This window comes from Bombina bombina, chromosome 4, assembly GCF_027579735.1.
Source record: "Bombina bombina isolate aBomBom1 chromosome 4, aBomBom1.pri, whole genome shotgun sequence".
Lineage (NCBI taxonomy): Eukaryota > Metazoa > Chordata > Amphibia > Anura > Bombinatoridae > Bombina > Bombina bombina.
Genome location: NC_069502.1, coordinates 1,213,173,232 through 1,213,194,598, shown reverse-complemented (window position 1 = coordinate 1,213,194,598; position 21,367 = coordinate 1,213,173,232).

Below are 21,367 nucleotides of genomic sequence, written 5' to 3'. Positions count from 1 at the left end.
GCAGGAAGTAGGGTCACTAACCTGTTCTTGTCTTACAGCTAGAGGGAGATGTTGCAGAGACTATATTAGTGTCTGTAGGCAGGAAGTAGGGTCACTAACCTGTTGTTTGTCTTACAGCTAGAAGAGCCTATATTAGTGTATGTAGGCAGGAAGTAGGGTCACTAACCTGTTCTTGTCTTGCAGCTAGAGGGAGATGTTACAGAGCCTATATAAATGTCTGCAGGCAGGAAGTAGGGTCACTAACCTGTTTCTTGTCTTGCAGCTAGAGGGAGATGTTGCAGAGCCTATATTAGTGTCTGCAGGCAGGAAGTAGGGTCACTAACCTGTTCTTGTCTTGCAGCTAGAGGGAGATGTTACAGAGCCTATATTAGTGACTGCAGGCAGGAAGTAGGGTCACTAACCTGTTCTTGTCTTACAGCTAGAGGGAGATGTTACAGAGCCTATATTAGTGTCTGCAGGCAGGAAGTAGGGTCACTAACCTGTTCTTGTCTTACAGCTAGAGGGAGATGTTACAGGGCCTATATTAGTGTCTACAGGCAGGAAGTAGGGTCACTAACCTGTTCTTGTCTTACAACTAGAGGGAGATATTGCAGAGCCTATATTAGTGTCTTCAGGCAGGAAGTAGGGTCACTAACCTGTTTCTTGTCTTGCAGCTAGAGGGAGATGTTACAGAGCCTATATTAGTGTCTGCAGGCAGGAAGTAGGGTCACTAACCTGTTCTTGTCTTGCAGCTAGAGGGAGATGTTACAGACCCTATATTAATGTCTGCAGGCAGGAAGTAGGGTCACTAACCTGTTTCTTGTCTTGCAGCTAGAGGGAGATATTGCAGAGCCTATATTAGTGACTGCAGACAGGAAGTAGGTTCACTAACCTGTTCTTGTCTTGCAGCTAGAGGGAGATGTTACAGAGCCTATATTAGTGACTGCAGGCAGGAAGTAGGGTCACTAACCTGTTCTTGTCTTGCAGCTAGAGGGAGATGTTGCAGAGCCTACTTTAGTGACTGCAGGCAGGAAGTAGGATCACTAACCTGTTCTTGTCTTGCAGCTAGAGGGAGATGTTGCAGAGCCTATATTAGTGACTGCAGGCAGGAAGTAGGGTCACTAACCTGTTCTTGTCTTGCAGCTAGAGGGAGATGTTGCAGAGCCTATATTAGTGACTTCAGGCAGGAAGTAGGATCACTAACCTGTTCTTGTCTTGCAGCTAGAGGGAGATGTTGCAGAGCCTATATTAGTGACTGCAGGCAGGAAGTAGGTTCACTAACCTGTTCTTGTCTTGCAGCTAGAGGGAGATGTTGCAGAGCCTATATTAGGGTCTGCAGGCAGGAAGTAGGGTCACTAACCTGATCTTGTCTTGCAGCTAGAGGGAGATGTTGCAGAGCCTATATTACTGACTGCAGGCAGGAAGTAGGGTCACTAACATGTTCTTGTCTTGCAGCTAGAGGGAGATGTTGCAGAGCCTATATTAGTTACTGCAGGCAGGAAGTAGGGTCACTAACCTGTTTCTTGTCTTGCAGCTAGAGGGTGATGTTTCAGAGCCTATATTAGTGTCTGCAGGCAGGAAGTAGGGTCACTAACCTGTTTCTTGTCTTGCAGGTGGAACAATGGTGAAGCCTCGTCGCTCCTCCAGGGCTCCAAGGCAGTTTGGCGATGAACAGGAGACACCTGAAAAGATGAAGAAAGCATCAGTCTCTGCAATGGGTGATGTTATCCCTCCTTCTCCTTCTGTGCCCTCTGCTATGCCTGTTCCCCATGCTACATATTCCCTCTTGTCCTCTTTTGCAGCTGCTGCTGCTGCTGCCCCTTCTTTTCTCCCTGCCTATTCTATATCTCTCCCCTCTACCTCTGTTCTGCCTTCTCTTGTTTTTTTCTTCACCTTCAGCTGTCACTGCTGTGTCTTTTTCTTCTTCCTTTTCTGTCCCTATTTTCTCCTCTACCCCTTCCATATTTTCGTTTCCCCCTGCTGGCCTTTCTTTGACCTTCCCCCTTCCTTTGTAGCCCCCCTTGCCTCCAGAATTGCCCCCCTTTCCGCCGGACTTGCCCCCCTTGCCCCTGGTCTTTCCCCCCCACCCCCGGTCCTGCCCCCCTTCAGCTTACTCAAGCAATTCATGGAGCCCATGTCCCCCCTTCTCTTAGAAGACATGGCTGTGTCTTATGGATCTGCCTCTTCCCCTCTGACTCCCGGACAGAGGGAGGTCAGTGGAGGCGAGGCGGATCAGGGCCTGTACTGTTGCAAGTTTTTGGAGCCATGCGGCCGTCCTCTTCAGATCCTGGGCCTCGCGCGCATGACATCACAAGCTCCGCCCCCGCTACGTCATGAGCCCTCCAGGTCTCTGCGCCATCTTGTTCCACAATTTTAAGTGCGCAGAGACCGGAGGAAAAAAGTTAGAGAAGGGCATAAATTAGGTGAATTAACCCCTACTGGGAAAGGCATAACAAATACAGGGGGTTACATGAATATTTTGTCAAGCCTTAAAAAGAGGCTGCTAGCTAGGGGGCCATGCAGTTTACAGGGTGTGGTTGCACTACAGACACAGGAACATTGTGTGGGGGCCTCATCGTTGACTCCAGTGATACCCCCACTTGCCCTCTTGTTTTACAGGTTTCAATGGCGTCATTGGCTACTGCAGTATCTGTTGGCGAAGCTGCTGCGGCAAAGCAGACGCAGGCTGGGACGTCAGCGGCTTCTGTGACTCCAGCGGTGAGACAGATTTCCCGGCCTACACCATTGATATCCGTTCCTGCGTCTTCTGGAGCTGAGGCGATGGCGGGAGCTGGTGAGCCCTTAACTGCAACACACTTTAGGGGGAGGATAGTTACTCCACGGGAGACTGTGACAGTTATTCAAGGTTTAAGGATAAGGGTCAGCGCAAGCTATTTAGATACATTAGGAAGATAGCGGATGCAAAAGGGGCTAGCGCAGTGGGATCCGTTAATTTAGGAGTGTCAGCAAGGGCTCAGGGAATAACAGGCGCTAGTTCTCTGTCAGGTAGCCAAGCAAGTTCCTTCAAGTCGCTTGTGGCGAGCACATCCGACACTTATCCTTGTATAGTGCATTTGCTGCATTCTCATCTTAAATCGCGTATAGCCAGGCGCATTAAGGAGGGGAGGTACGTTAAGATATTTGAGCTTTCTAGGTTGGCGCAAGATATGAAGGAAAGGTTCGAAGAAGGGACAGGAGATAAAAAAGTTAAGAGGCCTGAGACTTATGAGGAGTGGATGCGCTGCTTCCACGTGTTGGCTTCCTGCTACTTGGAGGCTAACCCTCAGCATAAGCTCAATATCCTCAAATATATGGAAGTCATAGATGACATTCATACCAGAGGAAGAGGGATGGCATGGCGTCAATATGACGCCGAATTCAGGCATAGGTTAGAGTCCAATCCTATACTTAACTTTGGGATGAAGTAGATGGATCTGTTTTCAGGTCTAGAATTATCAGACAGTGTAGTCATGGTGCCAGCAAGGCCTGCAGTGTCAAACATACCAAATAGACAGTTCCAGAGGCGCGGAGGGAGAGAGTGTTGGATGTTTCATGAAAAGCAGTGTGACAAGAGTTTACACTGTCGGCACATCTGCATCTATTGCGGTGGGCCCCACGCAGGGACAGACTGCCCCAGGTGTCGTGAGTCAGGTGGGGGGAGGGCTCCATTTAGATTGGCTCCTGCGGGAAAGAGCCCATACACTCCTGAATCTAGGGGAAATTTGTAGCCTGCTTAGGGCTTATCCGGACCAGGCGGCAGGCTTCCTCATATCAGGTTTATCATTTGGTTTTCGCATTCCAGTTAGGTGTCCTGTTTTCCCCTCTCCTGCGGTTCGTAACCTTAAATCAGCTGTTCAACACCCCCAGGCCGTTGCAGAAAAATTAGTGAAGGAAGTAGATTTATGGCGTATAGCTGGTCCTTATTCATGCGCCCCCTTAGAGAACTTAGTTATCTCCCCACTCAGAATAGTGCCCAAGAAGGAACCAGGGAAGTTTAGGCTTTTGTCTCACCTGGAGGGAGCGTCTGTGAACGACACTCTCGACGAAGGAGACACTTCAGTATCATATCAGTCCTTCGAGTCTGCCCTAGAGGTCATTCAAGGTCTTGGTCGGGAGCCAGAGATGGCAAAGGTAGACATCGAATCAGCTTTTCGCCTCCTCCCCATTCACCCGGAGACCTTCTATCTGATGGGGTGCATGTTCCAGGATCGGTATTATGTGGATTGCTGCTTGCCAATGGGTTGCACAATATCGTGCGCGTATTTTGAACTGTTTAGTTCTTTTCTGCATTGGGCGGTGTTTCACGAGTCCGGGCTGGGACAGGTAGCTCATTATCTAAATGATTTACTTTTCTTGGGAAGGGCGGGATCTGGGGATTGGGCTAGACTTCTCGCTATCATGAAACAATTGTCATCGGGATTAGGCGTTACTCTTGCAGCCGAGAAGACGGAAGGTCCGTGCACGCGCATTGTATTCTTAGGCATAGAAATTGATACCGTAGATGGAGAATGCAGACTGCCAGGATCAAAAGTTGACTCTGCCTTGTCAACTATACAGGCTATCAGGGAGGTTGGTAGGTCCACGCTTCGGGACTTTCAATCTTTGCTAGGCCTATTGAACTTCGCGTCCAGGGTGATTCCCATGGGTAGGATATTTAGCAGGAGGATGGAAGCCGCAACTAGGGGGCTTAGGTTACCTAGGGCTCCGGTGAGAATTTCCCTAGATATTCAGAAGGACCTGACAATTTGGTTTTTGTTCTTGCGCGAATTCAATGGTGTGAGGATCTGGTTGCCCAAACCGGTAAGCAGCCAGCAACTGCACTTGTACACCGATGCAGCAGGTAGTCATGGGTCAGGGGCTTATTTTGAGGGATCTTCGTGCGCAGCCACCTGGCCGACCGAATGGAGCGGCACAGGGTGGTTAACAAACTTGACGTTACTTGAGCTCTTCCCCATTTTAGTGGCTGTGGAGTTATGGTACGGGCGATTACAGAACCGGGCCGTCAATTTTTGGTGTGACAATCACGCCATCAATAGGCTGTCTGCTTTTTCCCCTCCGGTAGTTAACGTCTTGTGTCAATTAGTTTTGCTCTGTTTGTGGCATAACATCTCATTCACGGCGAGACGTGTTCCCGGCACACGCAATGTCATAGCGGATGCTCTGTCCAGGGGTCATTGGTATAGGTTTAGGGTAGTAGCGCCCACTTCTTTAGCTCAGGGTGATGACTGTCCTGCTTATCTCTGGCAGGTGGTGAGTTCTGGGGAACTGCGCTAAGGTTACTACAAGGGTCGCTGGCGACAAAAACCTGGCAATCATACCACAGGAATTGGGGCGATTGGGAGGATTTTTTGTTCAGACAGGAGTTATCTTGGAGAATGCAGGACACACACAGTTTTTTACAGTGGGTTGTATGTTTGCACGAGAAGGGCCTGGCGCCAAGCGCCATTGTCAGCCAGGCTGCAGCTATTTCTTTCTTCTCCAAATTGTATGGAGTCCCAGATGTTTCCAAATCTTTCCTAGCTAGGGCTGCTATTAAGGGAGCGCATAGATTCAAAGGGGTAAATAGGGACATTAGGGAACCAATCACTAGGGGGAGGCTAGGTACCATGATTCAGGTCCTCCCGACAATCTGCAGCTCTGAGTACGAAGTCGTCCTCTTTGCTGCAGGATTTTCCCTTGCATACTTTGCTGCGCTGCGTATTAGTGAGTTGGTAGCTCCATCTAAGGTTTTAACAGGGTCAGTGCTGCTTAGGGATCACTTTAGGATTGAAGGGGAAGCTATTTTTGTTTTCGTGGCACATTCCAAGACTGATCAGACAGGTAAGGGTAGATGGCTCAGTTTTCTTTCGCAGGTAGAGCTATCAATTTGCCCAGTTAGGTTGTGCAGAAGGTTCTTGGAAATTAGGCCAGGGGTTGAAGGGGTGTTCCTGGTTAACGAAAATGGGTCATTCTTGTCTGGGTTTCAATTCCGGGTAGTCATGAAGAAAGTGGTTTAAAGTTTAGGGTGGAATCCCTCTGTGGTGGCCCCACATTCTTTTAGGATTGGTGCCGCTACAGACGCAAGAAATATATACGGCCGCTGAAGCAGGATGTTGTTTAGTATGTTTTCATGTAGCTCAGGTTTGTTCTGTTGTTGTTTAGGTGTGGGAAGCCAGGTTTGTTTTATTTCTTTGTTATTGCAGGTGAGGGGCTGCCGTGCAAAAGAGTGTGTATCTTGGGACATTCGTATGTTTATTGGGCAGCTTTGCGTGCAGCAGCAAGTGCAGGAGGCTTGCAGTTGGGGTTGCCGTCACAGAGGATGGGCATTCGTTGGCTGGGAAAGTGTGGAATGATGTGGTCGGATTTGCCGACTCAAGTGGCAGAGGCCAGAAGGCGGTGGGGGCGTCCCCACATGATTGTATTACACTTAGGCGGCAATGATGTTGGGACTCTGCCCATGGGGGATTTGGCTAGTATCATGCTAGCGGATATTAGGTGGTTGGCGGCTGAGTTTCCTGGGGTCAAGATTGTTTGGTCGCAAATTATTTCTAGAAACGTCTGGAGGCACATGAGTTCCCGTAAGGCAGGTTTTAGGGTGAAGAGAAAGCTTAATAGGGATGTAGGTAAGGCAGTGTTAGCTGCAGGGGGTAAGGTTATCACCCATGACAACATCAGGATTGATTCCCCCGGTCTCTTCCGCAGGGATGAAGTACATCTGTCTGACACGGGTATCGATTTGTTTTTGCACAATATTAGGCGTTCCCTGGCTTCCCTTTGTGCTTAGTGGCGGCAAGAGTTCCGTGTCCTCTTTGGGTGGCGGCAGCAGGGGTGTGACAAATTTCCAGTTGGGACAGCCTGGTGAGTGAAAAGAGGAGGGGAACAGGCGAACACATTCAACGTCAGCTGCAAGGGCTTACGCTCGGTGGCTCCCTGCACAATCCCTCCTAAAAAAGCCCTCCAGGCTGTCAGAATGGGGGGCGCCCCCCATTCCTTTAGGGTGGTCTTACCCCTTTCTTAGGAGTTGTAGGACAGGGAGGGATGTTTCTTGCCGGCCAACGCTAAGTTATTATTACTAAGTTATTTAAGTTTAAGTATTAAGTTATTCTTTAATAAATGCAACCCTTGTCCCCGGACGGGGAAGGGTTTTTTTCTCCCATAACTGGTTTCCGTGTGTTTATTGGTGTTATTGGGTTAAGGGTATTGCATCACATAGCAGGTAAGATATAGAAAGTTTTACCCTTAGGAAAGTGGAGAGCTGTTTTAGCGTGTAGCAACTTAAGGGTTAACTTTTGGCTTGATTGCTAGGTGTATTGTTTTCTAGGTGTCTTAGCTGGTCTGACAGCTAGAGGGAGAAGTTGCAGAGCCTATATTATTGACTGCAGGCAGGAAGTAGGGTCACTAACCTGTTTCTTGTCTTCCCTCCCTTCCCTCCCAAGTTCCAGTTATGGATGGTGTGTTCCAGTGGACTGTGGTCTGAGGAGATGCCGGCAATAGTATCACTTTGGCGGGGGGGCTGAATAATCATTCAGACCTTAGTAAGCCCAAAGTGCCTGATTTTTTGCTCTTAGGGACCCCCCTTTCGGAACTAATAGTCTTTTTGGCCGAGGAACCGTTGTCTTAGGAGTTCGGGGCTCCCTCAACTCCAGTTAGGTAGGAACATGGCATCATGCTTCCTGTTGCGGCGGCAGCAGGGGTGTGACAAATTTCCGGTTGTGACAGCCTGGCGGGTCAAAAGAGGAGGGGGACAGGCGAACACATTCAACGTCAGCCGCAAGGGCTTATGCTCGGTGGCTCCCTGCACGATCCCTCCTAAAAAAGCCCTCCAGGCTGTCGGAATGGGGGGCGCCCCACATTCCTTTAGGGTGGTCTCACCCCTTTCTTAGGAGTTGTAGGACAGGGATGTTTCTTGCTGGCCAACGCTAAGTTATTATTACTAAGTTATTTAAGTTTAAGTATTAAGTTATTCTTTTTAATAAATGCAACCCTTGTCCCCGGACAGGGAACGGGTTTTTTCTCCCATAACTGGTGTTCTTGTGTTTATTGGGGTTATTGGGTTAAGGATATTGCATCACATAGCAGGTAAGATATAGAAAGTTTTACCCTTATAGCCCTATCAAAATAAAAAAGAACCCTAGCCTACAATAAACTACCCTTTTAAGGGCCTTTTGTGGGGCATTGCCCCAAAGATATAAGCTCTTTTACCTGTAAAAAAAAAAATACAAACACCCCCCCAACAGTAAAACCCACCACCCAACTAACACCCCCAAATAAAAACCCTAACTCTAAAAAAAAAACTAAGCTACCCATTGCACTGAAAAGGGCATTTGCATGGGCATTGCCCTTAAAAGGGCATTTAGCTCTTTTACATTGCCCAGACCCTAATCTAAAAATAAAATCCACTCAAAAAAAACCTTAAAAAACCTAACACTAACCCCCGACGATCCACTTACAGTTCTTGAAGTCCAGCTTGAAGGATCCATCCAGCCGGCAAAGTCTTTATCCAGGCAGCCTCTTCTATCTTCATCCAGCCAGCAAAGTCTTCATCCAGGCGGCCTCTTCTATCTTCATCCAGCTGGCGAAGTCTTCATCCAGGCGGCCTCTTCTATCTTCATCCAGCCGGCGCGGAGCGGGTCCATCCTGAAGACATACGACACAGAGTTCCTCTTCTTACAGTCGCCGCCGTAAACTGAAGCTTCAATGCAAGGGACGCGATTCAAGATGGCGTCCCTTGCATTCCTATTGGCTGATTTGAGTGTTAAATTCAAATCAGCCAATAGGATGAGAGCTACTGAAATTCTATTGGTTGTTCAAATCAGCCAGTATAGTTTCAGTAGCTCTCATCCTATTGGCTGATTTGAACAGTCAATAGGATTTCAGGAGCTTGCATCCTATTGGCTGATTTGAATTTAACACTCAAATCAGCCAATAGGAATGCAAGGGACGCCATCTTGAATCGCGTCCCTTGCATTGAAGCTTCAGTTTACAGCAGCGACCATAAGAAGAGGAGCTCGGATGTCTTCAGGATAGACCCGCTCTGTGCCGGCTGGATGAAAATAGAAGAGGCCGCCTGGATGAAGACTTCGCCGGCTGGATGAAGATAGAAGAGGCCGTCTGGATGAAGACTTCGCTGGCTGGATGAATCCTTCAAGCGGGACTTCAAGAACTGTAAGTGGATCATCGGGGGTTAGTGTTAGGTTTTTTTAATTTTTTTTTTGGGTGGGTTTTATTTTTATATTAGGGTCTGGGCAATGTAAAAGAGCTAAATGCCCTTTTAAGGGCAATGCCCATATAAATGCCCTTTTTAGGGCAATGGGTAGCTTAGAGTTAGGGTTTTTATTTGGGGGGGGTGGTTGGGTGGTGGGTTTTACTGTTGGGGTGGTGTTTGTATTATTTTTTACAGGTAAAAGAGCTGGTATCTTTGGGGCAATGCCCCACAAAAGGCCCTTTAAAGGGCCATTGGCAGTTTATTGTAGGCTATGGGTTTTTTTTTATTTTGGGGAGCCTTTTTTATTTTGATAATGCTATTAGATTAGGTGTAAAAAATATTTATTTTTGATAATTTGGTTTTTTATTTTTTGTAACTTATTGTTTGTTTTTTGTAACTTAGTGTTTTTTTGTAATTTAGTACTTTTAATAAGGTTTAATTGTATATTTTAATAATTTTAGTAGGGTTAGGATTTTTTAATATGTAATTTACTTTATTTAATTGGTAGTTTAATTTAATTTTAGTATAATAGTTAGGGTAGGTTAATTAATAGTTTAAAATTAGTTTATTTTAATTCTATAGGTAAGTTTTAATTTATATTAAGATAGGGATCTTGTAATTTTAATTTAAAGTTAAGGGGTTGTTAGGTTTAGGGGTTAATAGCTTAATTTAGTTTTTGGCGATGTGGGGGGCTGACGGTTTAGGGGTTAATAGGTTTAGTTAGCGGTGGGGATGTGGGAGGCCAGAGGTTTAGGGGTTAATAAGTTTGTTTAGGGGTTAATAAGTTTATTTAGTGGCGGCGATGTCGGGGAACGGCGGAATAGGGGTTAATACATTTTATTTAGGTTGTGGCGATGTCGGGGGCAGCAGATTCGGGGGAGGCAGGTTAGGGGTGTTTATACTCGGGGTTTATGTTACGGTGTTAGGTGTAAACGTAACTTGTTTTCTACCATAGAAATCAATCGGGTATATTTCATTGTCTTGCAGCATCGAACATGAGCTTTCCGTGCTTTCAGACTCCCATTGATTTCTATGGCATCTGCGGCCTCAAGGGTGGCGGATTGAAAACCAGGTACGATGCGTCCGAATAGCCACGATCGTACCTATTAACTATTTGATAAATTGGAAAAAGTGTCAAATAGAGCCAAATGTGTATTTGGAACATCTGTAATGACATAAGCATCGATCTGCATCGGATTGAGATCGCGGGATCGTATGTTACATCACAAATTTCAACATTTGCCACTCTTGAGGCTTTGATAACTAGGTCAGATCAATCTTGCAACAATTATGATGCAGAATTCCGGCGTATTTGCGGTTGACACTTTGATGGATAGGCCCCTATGGATGAAACAAAGAAGAGCGCCTCATGGTGCAGACATCTGATATCCAGTGCTAAGATCTTAAAATAAAAAAGCTACTCACAAAGAAAAGAGCACTACATGAAAGTGCAAGTATGGCGGCTGCGCCTCTCAGTCTCCAGCTGACTGTATTATAGAACGCTCGTTCAGGAGTGGATTTCTTATAGTGGGAGACAAAAAAGTTTAACCGACCAATGGTGCAGAACAACTTCCAATGCTGAATATATGTGTAATGATGTAATGGTGTAATGGTGTAATGGTGTAATGATGTAATGGTGTAATGGTGTAATGGTGTAATGATGTAATGGTGTAATGGTGTAATGGTGTAATGATGTAATGGTGTAATGGTGTAATGGTGTAATGGTGTAATGGTGTAATGATGTAATGGTGTAATGATGTAATGGTGTAATGGTGTAATGGTGTAATGGTGTAATGATGTAATGGTGTAATGGTGTAATGGTGTAATGATGTAATGGTGTAATGGTGTAATGGTGTAATGGTGTAATGATGTAATGGTGTAATGGTGTAATGATGTAATGGTGTAATGATGTAATGGTGTAATGGTGTAATGGTGTAATGGTGTAATGGTGTAATGATGTAATGGTGTAATGGTGTAATGGTGTAAAGGTGTAATGGTGTAATGGTGTAATGGTGTAATGGTGTAAAGGTGTAATGGTGTAATGGTTTCTCAGCTACACAGAGCTGTTTCCTCAGTTGCAATGTTATTGGTTGTATTGTTTATTTTAACATTAAGGGCTCCATGTACTAAGCCGTCAATTCATCCATCATTTTAGACGCGGCTAAACTCGCCGTTACTCGCCGCGGGCGAAATGGTGTCCGCTGTTGCTATGTACTAATAATCCCACAATAAATAGACACGTGTAGCCCGCCACGAGCAGTGGCGAAATATTGATAAATTTGATGCCTCGCTCGCAGCGACTAAGCTGATGTACTTAACTTTCAGTTGAATTGTCTGGCCAATTGTTAACACGTGACATGTAAGGTGTCATGAACGTCATAGTAGTCGCGGGAATAGAATTTTGCTCCTATAAATGTACAACTTTTCTAAACAACTTTATTATTGTTTCAAAATTTTTGGAGAGTAATTACAGAGCGCTCTTTTTTGTGATCTTTATTTACAAATTCGATATGGCTATATCTAATAGTTACAGAAGTCCCGGAATAGCTTGTGAATGAGCAGTCATCGGCTCCAAATGATCTTCAATCTCTCGATACAGATGTAATATCGATTCACGATCAAGCCGGAATCTTTGCATGATCTCTCGGTCAGAAAGGCCATGCAAACCAACCCGTGGAAGGAATACACGGGGGACACGAACTCTCCTTCTTCTAACGATACGATTAGCTACATTTCCAGTATTCTGTCTTCTAGCCCGGATTTGCATCACACGGAGAATAAACAAAAACAGAATTCTCTCCATAGCTGCTGAAATGAACAATGTAAGTACAATGCTGATATTACTGCCTTTTATATATGTCTAGACTGGCGTCTAGAGTGACTTTCCTATTGTTTTGTACCTTGCCAGCCACCTAAAAGGTGGCGAGGCAAAAATAACGAGGTGGGGGCGGAGATTGACGCGAGCGGACAAATAGATTTTTTAGTACATTCGTTTTTGGCGAGTTGGTGTTCAAATGTGTCTAATTACAGTAAAAAATGGAGAGGTAGCAAGGTTTGGCGGATAAGTACGCTCGCAATTTTAAAGATGCGAGTTTGAACATAATTGACGGCTTTGTAAATATCAGTTTGCGAGTTTTGACGCGAGATTTGTTACGGGTAGCTCGCTGACTGCTTAGTACATGGAGCCCTAAGCCTTTTTAGTAGTATCTGCCTTGTACTACTTAATCTTTCTGTGAAACCTTTGGATTGCTGGATCACCATTATTTCTCCAGGGAGACCCAAGAAGACTAGTCAGCTGGTGACTGTAACATCCAGCCTGCTTGATTTTGCACTATATGTCAGTGCTTATTTACATGAGGGAAGCAAATCTACACCATTACACATATAGGGGCCAATTTAAGAAAGTGTGAGAGGACATGACATGATGTACCGTATCATGTCCGCCGCACATTGATAAATGCCGGCAGCATACGCTGTCTGCATTTATCATTGCACAAGCAGTTCTTGTGAACTGCTTGGGCAATGCCACCCCCTGCAGATTCGCTAGCAGGGGGTGTCAATCAGCCCGATCGTATAGGATTGGGTGGATTGATATCCGCAGCTGTCAGAGCTGGCGGACAAGTTATGGAGCAGCGGTCTTTAAAATGCTGCGTCATAATTACTGTTTCCGGCGAGCCATTCGGAGCTTGATAATATTTTGCACCATTGGTCGGTTATTCTTTTTTGTCTCCCACTATAAGAAATCCACTCCTGAACGAGCGTTCTATAATACAGTCAGCTGGAAGCCAAGCCGGCCATACTTGCACTTTCATGTAGTGCTCTTTTCTTTGTGAGTAGCTTTTTTATTTTAAGATCTTAGCACTGGATATCAGATGTCTGCACCCTAAAGGGGGCTCTTGTTTGTTTTATCCACAGAATCTATACCAGCAAGCCCAATCCGTCTGAAGAGGAGCTGACTCATGGATCCCACATCATTTTTTTACACAATTTCTCCAAAGACTTTCTCACAATTTTCATTTTTCAAACGTTCATTTGGATCTTTTGATGATACTGCACCTTTATTTTACTTTATTTATAACCATTATCCCATTTGTGTATCAAATATTGTGATAAAAAGTCACATTTGCACTTTATTTGCCAATCACCCTTTTCACTTTTATTCCCTTTTCTACACATATTTTAATTCAGCGCCCTCTTCTTTACTTTTTCTTCTTTCGAGGAGAAAGTTTAGCTTAAATAAAAACGTTGTGTTGATCAGACAGCGTGAAGGAAATAAACCTTGTGATTCCACACACAAATAATTTGTAACAAACTGTTAAAGATTCAGATAGGGAATACATTTTGTTTACATTTTTCAATTTACTTCTAGTATCATATTTGCTTTGTTCTCATGTTATTCTTTGTTGAAGGGATATCTAGGTAGGTAGCGTGCACATGCGTGAAGCACTACATGACAGGAAATACTGCTGCCATCTAGTGCTCTTGCTATGTACAACATTCTTGCAAAAAGGGACAATGTAATCAGACAAGCAGCTGTTCATGTCGGTAAAGTCTCTGCAGGATCACTCAGCGCTCTCTCCTAAACCCTCTGAAAGGTTCATTTCTGATGCTACCTGCTAAGGGTAAAAGAGCCTAACTTACAATATCGCTTGGGCGATAACCTACAGCCGTATAGAAGTCAATGGTGCAAAAAAAGTGTGAGAAACCTAACACCCTACCTGCACGCTAACCCGAATCACCATAAGACCCCTACTCTAGCAACCCCTAAACCACCACATAGCCCGCCGTAAAGTCCCAACTACACTATTAACCCCTAAACCGCCAGTCCCTGCATCACAAAGTCTGCACTACACTATTAACCCCTAAACTGCAAGCCCCCAAAGCAAAGTAACCCACTAACATCTAAACCCCCTAACCTAACACCCCATAAGTTAACCCAAAATAAACTAACACTACCTTTACAAAAAAAGCTCCCCTTAAAATAATAAAAACTTACCTGTGAAATAAAAAACAAATCTTACCTTTTAAAATAAAAAAAAACTACCATTACTATTAAAGTAAAAAAAACTACCATTACTATTAAAGTAAAAAAACTACCATTACTATTAAAATAAGAAAAACTTACACTATTAAAATAAGAAAACCTAACATTACAAACAAATAACGAACACTAACCTTACAAAAAATAACAAAGAAATTACCAAAAATAATAAAAGAGTTATGCCTATTTTAAAACCCCAAAATAAGAAAAACCCACCCCAAAAAACAAACCTATTCAAAAAATAAACTACAAATAGCCCTTAAAAGAGCCATTTGTAGGGCATTGCCCTAAAGGGATCAAGCTCTTTTTGGTACCAAAAAAATACTACAACCCTCTGAAAAAGGCATTTTGCTGGGCATTGCTCTTAAAAGGGCATTTAGATCTTTTGCCCATAGAAAAAAAAACAAAAACCCAATCTTAAAAATAAAACCCACACAAAAAACAAACAAAACCCCCAAGATGGTACTCACCGGCGCTCCATCTTCATCACGGTGCCACTCCAACTTCTTATCTTCATCGTATCAGCAGTGGTGGTGTCGGTGGTTCATCCAAAAGATTTGGTTCTGATATTTCGGCCGATTTGGGTTATCAGAATTTTGTTTGTGGTCTTGCTCAAATAGGACGAATATTTGGATAAGAATTTCGTTCAAAACGACATTTGTTCAATAGCATTAATGTCTATGGGAATCCCACAAAACATTCCTTTTAGCAACAAAAATACACTGCTAGGAAATGCCAACTATTGAAAGATTATTTGTTAACTCAACGAGAACATACAGGAACTGGAACAATTTTTACAAAGAAAATTTTAACAATAAATTCAAGTGAAATACATTTGATAATTACAGTAATAACAATGATTCACTAGTACCACCTTTTCCCACCACCCTATTGCCTCCTCCCCCTTCTAACCTCACACTTCCCACCACCACAACCTTTCCGTATAATCTTACTTTTTTTTCCAACTCTCACATTCTTTTTCATATCCCACATGCTTAAATAACACATTCCTCACTTTCTCACACACCTGCTCAGTAGCAAGTTTGTAGTTAGTTTATCCTTGGATACTTAATTCGATAGATAGATAGATTCGATAGATAGATAATTTCACAGACAGGTAATTACAAGACGTGCGGGCTGGGACCCATGGTTAGGTTACCAGAGGCGGTTGCGGTGCCCGAGGCTCTGATTAGTTGGCCAAATGTCCGTCGGCATTTTGTCAGAGCACCGTGAAAATGACCTCCGTATGCTAGGTTAAAAATAGATTGGACAAGCCTGTTTGGCATTCAATGCCTGACCTATTGGCCTTCACATCCATTATTTAGTAATGCTATATCAAGATTGAACAACAGAAGTTGTACGCATGAATGGTCAGACCCCCTGTACATCACTGTAAACATATGAGCTGATTTGTCAAACAATCTCTGCTCCTTCCCCCTTTCCTGTGTTCTCTGCCCCTTTTTTTCAGCGCCGGAAGTGTTGAATGAAAACAAAACAAATGTGACTAATAAACATAAAAGAAAATTGTTATTTTGGTATCATTTACATTGTTATGTGGACGAATAGGCCAAAGTTTGGACAAATACATATTCATCCAAATACTAATGTATGTCTAGAATTCTAGTCATTGAATATTATCAGGTATACCTTGCCTACAACCAGATTTATTTTACTAACTTGGTATTTACCTTTAGTCATTGAGGTTTTCCTGGAAGCTCCTTTTGAACCACTGTGAGAGGTCTCTATTATTGAAGACAACATTTTAGTTGCTATTACATCTACAAGACGAGTTTTAGAACTTCAAGCCAGTCAGTCTGGGAGCCATATATAGCTTTTCATCAAGACAAGGTTGTGCTACGTACAGTTCCTGAGTTTTTCCCCAAAGTTGTATCAGATTTTTTTACAGGTTTCAAGATATATCACCTTTATTCTGTCTGGATATGAAAAGTATACAGAGTAAAGCTTTGTATAGTTTACATTTGGTTTGGTGTCTCCATATCTATGTTAAAAGGACTCAATCAGTCAGAAAAAACTGAGGATGTTGTCTGAGTTGTGCCCCAGCATAGACTGCAATCTCCAGTTGGATTGTTCAAGATATCTCCAGGGCATATCGACATAAAGCTGAACCAGTTCCTGATGGGCTCAGAACACATTATACAAGGGCAATGGCTGCTTCCTGGGCATTTGAAGCTGATTCTTCTCCAATGGAGATTTGCTAGGCAGAGGTTTGGAAATATCCACAAATCTTTGTGTCATATTACAAATTGGATGTCAGACAATCTACCTCAGCTAAACTTGGCCACAAAGTTTTGTCTTCTGTTCTTACTTAATAAACTATATTGTTTTCTGGGTACCTGAGTAGGAGGAGTTAGAGGTTAAGCAGGTTTTTATAGTAGTTCTCACTGATAAGTATTAATCAGGGATATGTACCAAGATATAGAAAATGATTGTATTTGGTTTATAATTTAAATTTTTTCACCTACACTTAGAGGTATATTTATCAATGTGTGAGCGGACATGATACGAAGTAGCGTATCATGTTCTCTGCACATCACTGCACATAGATAAATGCTGACAGCACACGCTCTCAGCATTTATCATTGCACCAGAAATTCTTGTGAACTGCTAGTGCAATGCCGCCCCCCGACAGATTTGCGGCCAAGCGGCCTCTAGCAGGGGGTGTGAGTCAACCCGATCGTATTCGATCGAGTTGATTTCTGTCTGCCGCCTCAGAGCAGGCGAACGAGTTATGGAGCAGCGGTCTTTAGATCTTGTCGTATAATTTTTTTGCTTTTATTGTACATTGCTGTGCCTATGTTGGAGTGCACTGTTTTATTGAGAGTATTTTTCTTCTGTTTTTATTTGTTTCCTGTGGGATGTTTGAGTAATGCCGATATCCTTCACAATGTTCTATGAACCGAGAGCTGAGCGGTTGCGAGATAGATACTAGTTTACTAGTACACTATAAATTTTGGAGTCACTATGAGGCCTATTTATGAAATGTCTGTCGGACAAGAGCTGCTGGTGCAATGCCGCCCCCTGCAGACTCGCGGCCAATGGGCCGCCAGCATGGGTTGTCAATCAACCAGATCGTACTCGATTGGGTTGAATTGTGGCGATATTTAGACCTCTGCCTCATAACTGCTGTTTCTGGTGAGTCTGAAGACTCGCCAGAAACAAGGGCCCACAAGCTCCGTACGGAGCTTGATAAATGGGCATCATATGCTAAACTTTATTGCACATTCATTACATTTATACATTTCTTTTTTTTGAGGGTATAATAAAATGATTCCTTATAAATGAAAATAAAAAGCGCATAAAGTTTATATATAAAATAATTTATTTAGTATTTTTGAATAATTGTTTTGTTGCATTATACAGTTATAAAAACAAAATACAAATGTACAGGGAGTGCAGAATTATTAGGCAAGTTGTATTTTTGAGGATTAATTTTATTATTGAACAACAACCATGTTCTCAATGAACCGAAAAAACTCATTAATATCAAAGCTGAATAGTTTTGGAAGTAGTTTTTAGTTTGTTTTTAGTTTTAGCTATTTTAGGGGGATATCTGTGTGTGCAGGTGACTATTACTGTGCATAATTATTAGGCAACTTAACAAAAAACAAATATATACCCATTTCAATTATTTATTTTTACCAGTGAAACCAATATAACATCTCAACATTCACAAATATACATTTCTGACATTCAAAAACAAAACAAAAACAAATCAGTAACCAATATAGTCACCTTTCTTTGCAAGGACACTCAAAAGCCTGCCATCCATGGATTCTGTCAGTGTTTTGATCTGTTTACCATCAACATTGCGTGCAGCAACCACAGCCTCCCAGACACTGTTCAGAGAGGTGTACTGTTTTCCCTCCTTGTAAATCTCACATTTGATGATGGACCACAGGTTCTCAATGGGGTTCAGATCAGGTGAACAAGGAGGCCATGTCATTAGATTTTCTTCTTTTATACCCTTTCTTGCCAGCCACGCTGTGGAGTACTTGGACGCGTGTGATGGAGCATTGTCCTGCATGAAAATCATGTTTTTCTTGAAGGATGCAGACTTCTTCCTGTACCACTGCTTGAAGAAGGTGTCTTCCAGAAACTGGCAGTAGGACTGGGAGTTGAGCTTGACTCCATCCTCAACCCGAAAAGGCCCCACAAGCTCATCTTTGATGATACCAGCCCAAACCAGTACTCCACCTCCACCTTTCTGGCGTCTGAGTCGGACTGGAGCTCTCTGCCCTTTACCAATCCAGACACAGGCCCATCCATCTGGCCCATCAAGACTCACTCTCATTTCATCAGTCCATAAAACCTTAGAAAAATCAGTCTTGAGATATTTCTTGGCCCAGTCTTGACGTTTCAGCTTGCGTGTCTTGTTCAGTGGTGGTTGTTTTTCAGCCTTTCTTACCTTGGCCATGTCTCTGAGTATTGCACACCTTGTGCTTTTGGGCACTCCAGTGATGTTGCAGCTCTGAAATATGGCCAAACTGGTGACAAGTGGCATCTTGGCAGCTGCACGCTTGACTTTTCTCAGTTCATGGGCAGTTATTTTGCGCCTTGGTTTTTCCACACGCTTCTTGCGACCCTGTTGACTATTTTGAATGAAACGCTTGATTGTTCGATGATCACGCTTCAGAAGCTTTGCAATTTTAAGAGTGCTGCATCCCTCTGCAAGATATCTCACTATTTTTGACTTTTCTGAGCCTGTCAAGTCCTTCTTTTGACCCATTTTGCCAAAGGAAAGGAAGTTGCCTAATAATTATGCACACCTGATATAGGGTGTTGATGTCATTAGACCACACCCCTTCTCATTACAGAGATGCACATCACCTAATATGCTTAATTGGTAGTAGGCTTTCGAGCCTATACAGCTTGGAGTAAGACAACATGCATAAAGAGGATGATGTGGTCAAAATACTCATTTGCCTAATAATTCTGCACACAGTGTAGAAAGCCTAAAACTGCTAACAGTACATTACCTTATGTCCATTTCTCTATTTGTGCTAAAGGCAACAACAAACTATTTTACTATATGAGTAGGAGGGCACAGAAACTGATAGCGCCATATTATTTGCTGCTGTTAAAAAGATGGTGGGAGTGGAATTATATATAGAGTATATTACATTGAAGTCAAGGTGCAATGTTTAAGATATCTGGCACAGTGCACCCCTTTCCCCCATTACCACCTGTGTAGAGGGTCTGACCATACAAATAAATATATTAGCTGCCTTCCCCACTGTCAGGGACACATATATACACAGCATGGAGGAGGGGGCGTGACCTCATGCAAAACTTTCTACCTCCTCACCACTGTACAATGCATGCTGGGAATTATAGTTCCGAATGGCAGAATCACAATACCGAGGGTGACATAGTGAACTATAAATTCCAGAATGTTCTATAACTCCCAGAATATTGTGCCTCTTCCTCTAAAATATAGTTACATTCAGGGAGATTCAAATAAAAAAAGGAACATTCACTTCTCTTTTTTCTGCAATTTGTACTCTAGGTGGAGAGGAAAATCCAAGGAGGGCGGGTGCCACCCTTGCCCCCCCCCCCCCCCCCGTAGCTGCCAATAGGCACAGATTCTTTGACTTTCACAATTTTTTTATGTCACTTTTTTTTTTTTGTAAGATACTTGTTTCCTTAATGGATTTTTCTAAACATTAGAGTCATTCAAAACTCATTTATGTTTTATCTGTTTCACCTATCAACAATTAACCCCTTTTATGCAAAAAAAAAGAAAGAAGCTACTTTACATTATCCGGCAGTGAAGGGGGTTAAATAAGTAAACACTAAATAATATGTCAGTAGAGAATCAGATGAACGTGCCACCTGCCATTCCCACCGACAAGGTGAGTGGGTAGCAAGTGTAATCTGGAGACAATCTTCTCACTTGACAGGTACCCATCAGTATTACATGAACAGAAGCTGACCTATGTATGTGATAGATAAACTTCTCATACAGATCTCACAGACACCTAATGCTCAGCATCTCAGGAGATGGGGTCTGCAGTGGAGCAAATTGGTGGAGGTTAAAGGTCACAGTCAAACTTCTGGTAACTCCGGCAATTGGATCCTTATGGAAGACTTTATTCTATCAAAGGAAAATGGTTATGATTTAATGTGTATAATCCCATCCATATGTGTTCTTCAGTCCTGTGCAGGATCACAGATGATGTATATAATGTTAGAGGATAATCTTAGGAAGAAGGAAACTCAATCACAAAGCTCACATGTCATTCATAACATATTAAGAGGGATATTGTGATATTAGAGTAATACCACAAATCCCCTATAGGAGGCGCTAATGACTCAGGGCAGAAATTAGTACTGAAATACAATCAAAAAACCCCTTTGGTGATACCAAAAATGTAAAAAAACCTATAAAACAATATATAGAAAATAAATGGTAAAATCTGTAAAAAGTAAAATATAAAACATAAAATATAATGATAGAATAAAAAATATATATATGAGAATACAGACGTATCAATAGGTGAAATGGGAAAGATCCCAACTGAAGTCCAAATAAGTCCAAATAAGTCCAAATAAATGGAAGTAGAAATAGAAGGCAGCTCTCGGTCTTCACCCAAACGATGGTGTATCTTCAAAAAGAGGTTTCACTGCAAGGAAAACAGAAACAGAGGCGCCACATGTGTAGATCAATCAAAACAGACAATATCCAAGTTAGATGAGATACAGGATACTCACAAACGTGAAGGCACTCTCTTGTGCCTGTAGGAGCGGGCTGGCATTTAAACAGCAAACCAGCTAGCTGCACCAAGGGATCCCCGTCAGGATATCCTCGCAACAGTAATCCTTCACTAGATTGATTCCAGCAAAAAGGAAAAAATGTTCAGAGGGGAGGAAGGCTAAACAGCCTTATGGTTACTGGCAAGGGAAATGCCATACAAACACCAGATTTGTTTAAAAAGTATCAAGTATTTTATTTTACAAAAGATAAAAAAATACCATCAATAACAAATTAAAGCTTGGTGTATTTAATGGCAAATCTCCTTGTATATAGAGATAATAGCGACGCGTTTCTCAGGGAAGACCCTGTTTCATCAGGCTTGTATACTCTAGAACCATTTAAAACCCCTTTATATAGGGATCAGTAACCATATGTTTGCAATAAACCC